This window comes from Asterias rubens, chromosome 17 (genome assembly GCF_902459465.1).
Source record: "Asterias rubens chromosome 17, eAstRub1.3, whole genome shotgun sequence".
NCBI classification, from domain to species: domain Eukaryota; kingdom Metazoa; phylum Echinodermata; class Asteroidea; order Forcipulatida; family Asteriidae; genus Asterias; species Asterias rubens.
The window spans coordinates 11,550,898-11,555,785 of record NC_047078.1 but is presented as its reverse complement, the minus strand read 5'-3'; the positions used below and the strand labels follow the sequence as shown (position 1 = coordinate 11,555,785).

Below are 4,888 nucleotides of genomic sequence, written 5' to 3'. Positions count from 1 at the left end.
TCGCAACACCGATGACCAATCGAGCTAAAATGTTCACAGGTTTGTTGTTTAATGCATTATTATGTTGAGATGTACCAAGTGAGAAGACTGGATTTTGACAATTACCAATAGTGTCTGTTGTCTTTAAAAAGTTCTTTAAAAAAAACCTCCATAAAATTACAACGTCAATATCGACCCCATGCCCAACTTTTCTCAAGGTTTTTGACCCATATTAACGTCAGTATTGTACAGAGACACACTCCGTGACATGCCCTTGAGGGTCTGCATGTGGTATATGGCTATGCATACGTGAGCAATTCCCTTCCCTTAAAATGATTCAACCCTTAGACGCTTGATGGCAAGATATAATCAATTTTAATCCTGTACGTAATAAGAAGATAACCCTTTGTCTGACAGTGGATTACAGCCATTATCTATGCGTGATTTTACATCGTATTAATATTAATTTATCATGAGCAGAATCTGTGAATCATCAAAAAACGTACAGTTAACCGTTGAAGAATACAGTTTGGAGATTTATTTCACAGGCAGCTGGTGCTAGACAATCCCCTTTTTTAGCGCATGGAGTAAGTTTTTAATTAGAAAGTGCGCTTTATAAGTTTGTATTTCTCTTTTACTTGGTTTATTATTCATTAAAGGTAGGACAGGGTGTGACATTTGAAGTTATGAACCCGAAGAAAATGTGTGTAGTTCTAGCCGAAAGCCACCTTGTTAAAGACCCAGATCCGCAAGCTTTGTTGTTTAACCACTTCGTGGACATTGTTTCAAACACTTCAGTTAAATCATAATTATTCAACATCGTAAACAAAACTATGTGGACGTGTGTGAGCCCACATAGTTTGTAAAAACCCCGGCCCTTTGTGGACTTTGTTTGTTCGCAGGTCCACACTCCGTTTCCTTCCCCACACAGTCTACACTATACACTATTTAGGGCATTCCACAATTGTTCTGTGCTCTTGAAAACCATATAATATTTACCCCTTTTAAAACACTATGTGGACGTGTGTGAGCCCACATAGTTTGTCAAAACCCCGACCCTTTGTGGACTTTGTTTGTTTGCAAATCCACACTTCGTTTCCTTCCCCACACAGTCTACACTATACACTCTGTAGGGCATTCCACAATATTGTTTTGTGCTCTCGAAAACCATAATAATCTTTACTCCTTTTAAAACACTATGTGGACGTGTGTAAGTCCACATAGTGTGTCAAAACCCCGAGTTTGTTGTTCTCACATGTCCATAATTAGTTTCCTTCCCCTCGCAGTCTGTACTATGCAATACTCGGGGCAATCCTTTTCCGGTGCTCTTGAAAGCCAGAATATTATTTGGACGTGTGTAAGTCCACATTGTGTTTAGTCGTGTGCCCGGCAAAAAGGCGTAAGGCCTTACGCCCTTTTGCCGGGAAAACAAAGTAGTTTGTCCCAGTAACAAAATGACGTAAGCAACATCATGGCTCCTGACTTTATAAAATTATCATTTTTTGTTAGTTTTTTTGCTAGAATTGCCCTGAAGACATGTTTCCCCATTCCCCATGCAGAATTTAACCTTTCTAGAATGACTTTTGCATAGCAACATGTTTACCAAACTTTCCCACTCATAATTCTTGAAACACAAATTTTAACATAAATTGCTTACGTCCTTTTGCCGGGAACTTGCCCTTACGTCCTTTTGTCAGGCACACGACGTTAAATCTCTTTCTTGTGGACATCTATTGATCTCAGGTCGCCTGTCCCTTCCACTTGCATCGTTTTCAAATTCCCTCTATACGTGAAACTGCTGTTTTGTTTTTTGTTTTTTTTGCTTTTTATTTGCTGCTGAAGTTTTCTTGGTGGCCCTAAGACATTTCAAAAGCAAGCAGCATTATAAGAAAACATGCTAAGCCTCAGATGATAATACGAACAATAACTATCTGAGAGATGAAGTGCGTATGTTGCTGTGGATGCTTTTAGACATTGATTTTAAATAAAACAACTTTCAAGTTGAATTCCCAGTCGGCTTTTAGTGATCTAGATCAAGTTACACATCAAGACTCAGACAATTAAAAGGAAACTTATATCTTCGTTTTTTTTTTGTATAACTCGGTTATTTTATACAGACATGGATACAGATGAACTAGAAGGCTCAGTTTGTAAATCTCTAAAAGTATAAAACGTATATTAAAAACACTATTGTAAACCAGACAATTTCCTCAAAATACATGTCAACCAATTAGTCTTGGGTTTTTTTTGGCGCCAGGAGTGTCATCAGTGACAGACCTGGCGCACTACAAATGTCCAACATTATTGTTAGTATTACAATAACTTTCTCAGAATTCCCCGACAAGACATAAACACATTCTTTGTTTAATTCATGCAACAGATTCATCAAATTTAATTAAATTATCGCAGGCCAATTTCACCGTGTTGTTTTATTACAAACTAGTGGAAGAAGAAATCATATTATTTCTTAGAAAACTCATGACTCATTAAAAATACCCCATTCAACAAGTTTCCTTTAAAAACACATTTTGCAAACGAACTTTCTTTTTCGTCGCCTCCAAAATGAAATTGGAAACTTGTGGATAAAAACTCTTTAATTTCTTAGAAAACTCATGACTCATTAATACCACTGTTCATTCAGGTTCCTTTCAAATACATACTTTGCAGATGACTTTTCCTTTTCATCGCCTCCAAAATGAAATTGCAAACTTGTGAATAAAATTGGCTTCATTTCTTCGAAAACTCACGATTCACCAATACCCTGTCCAATAAGTTGCTTTCAAATTCTTACTTTGCAGACGACTTTTCCTTTTCGTCGCCTTCAAAATAAAATTGCAAACTTGTGAATAAATTTGCTTAATTTCTTCGAAAACTCACGATTCACCAATACCCTGTCCAATAAGTTCCTGTTTGCAGATGACTTTTCTTTTCCAATGCCTCAAAAATAAAACTGAGAACAGTAATGCCAAGAAAATAAACCACATAATATTCTTTTATTCTTCCCACGTGGGCACAATTGTTTGTTATTCAACGCGGGCTGCATTCAAACCCTCACGTGCAGATTATTCCATCAGTCGCTTCAGTAAACAGTTGATGCGGTCGTTGATTGATAGTCACCCGGTAGAAAGTGATCTACGCTCGGCCGAACGGACAGCCAATTCCTGCCATCTAGATAAAGAATCCGGGATAAATTAATGTTTGAGTTGGCAGCATCGCTCTTTCTGTCTCCCATCTACGGAGATTATCCGGATAAGCTGAGCATATCAAACAAAAGCCATCTAAATATATAATGCATACATCTTTTTTGTCTGTATGGACACTTTATTAATACGACTGTAATAGTCCAAATCTGCACGATTGATTTTATTATGACAGTTAAATGTTGGGGAGCGATGTCATAAAAGTATAAATAACTTGTCAAAATTGTTTTGGCACACATTTTGTCCCTCTCTAGTGGGCCATATAAGCCAAGTTTCAAAGTCACTTTTTCTTAAGCTCCACTTTAAAATAGGAATTTACTACAATAGAGCTTGTTGCGTGTAAAAATATAAAGATTTGTTCGTGTATACGTGACAAAATAGTTTTTAAAACATCGACATTACCACAAGGCGTTAATAATGCATTATATTTATATCTACTAAATAGTATATTAATTTCTGTTTTTTTTTTACCCAAACAACGATGTGAACAAAATATCACAGGCATAATTACTCGGGTGGGATTCGAACCCACGACCCTTGCAATTCTAAAGCAGTGTCTTACCAGTATCCCATCCGAGTAATATGCCTGTGATATTTGTTTACAGGACTCGGGAAATAACGCAGTATACAGTGCAAACACACATCGGTGTCTGGGTTAAAAAAAAATTACATTCTTTATCCCCGATGCAAATTTAACATCTATTATACTAAAAAGCAGTTTCCAATCCTCGAAGACCAGATTAACAAAGAAGTAGAGGGTGCGGTAGGAAGCACGGACGTGTTCTAAAGGGATTTTTTTTTCTTCAAATAAAACGAATAATGAAAAAAGAAAGAAAAAAAGACCCGATATCGAAGACAACATTGGTCGCATATAAGCAGGTCCCGTGGCGCAACGGTAGCGCGTCTGACTCCAGATCAGAAGGTTACGTGTTCGAATCACGTCGGGATCAAGTGCATGATACATTTTTACACTATTAGGTGCCAGTTTTGGTGTGGACATTATGAGTATTTTTTGAAAGGCAAACTTATTAAATGGTCAAAGGAATATAAATATGAGGTAAAGGGAAATGTAGAATTTAATTTTTTTTATTTTATTCCACAAGCAACAAGGAACATACAAATACAACAGATAACAGAGAAAAAAAACATCCAACAAAATTAAACAAAAAAGCCTAATGGAAAGTGCCAACAAGAAAATCAAGAACGAGACAAACAAAAAGGGACAACAAAAGGGACTAGACAGTACCAACTGATACCATATATCTTTGTTTTTCTGTTATGCTTTTCTGGTAAATCTGAGCTGCAGTGAACCATTTGATTAGCCCATCAGAGTTCTTCTTTTAAGATTATTCAGTCTGATTCAAATTTCATTCTGTTCATTGACCATGTTGGGATATTGTTCACATTTGCTCCTTATATAAAAAAAAAAAAAAAAAAAAATCTAAAAATCAGATAAACAAGTTAAACCATTCCTGTTGGGTGTACATGGTTTGCACGCTGTGACGGGGTCCATGCTATTTTGTACACACGATGAGGGAAATGACACCGAGGTGAGGCCGATGGTGCACCCAGAGGATTCGTGTTTTGTTTTGTTTTTGTTTAATCGATTAAAGTCACCTGGAAATATATATATATATATTTTTTCAAACATAAGAGTTTATGCTTACAAACAATAAAACAATTTTTTTAGTAATTGTTTGTCACGATTT

At 36.4% G+C, this 4,888-nt stretch overlaps 1 non-coding gene across 1 annotated transcript; it reads left to right on the top strand.

The window, feature by feature from the left end:
- The first annotated feature begins 4,057 nt into the window (after window positions 1-4,057).
- Trnaw-cca lies at window positions 4,058-4,129 on the top strand. The gene has a single exon. It is a non-coding gene; the product is annotated as a tRNA-Trp (tRNA).
- Window positions 4,130-4,888: the final 759 nt, after the last annotated feature.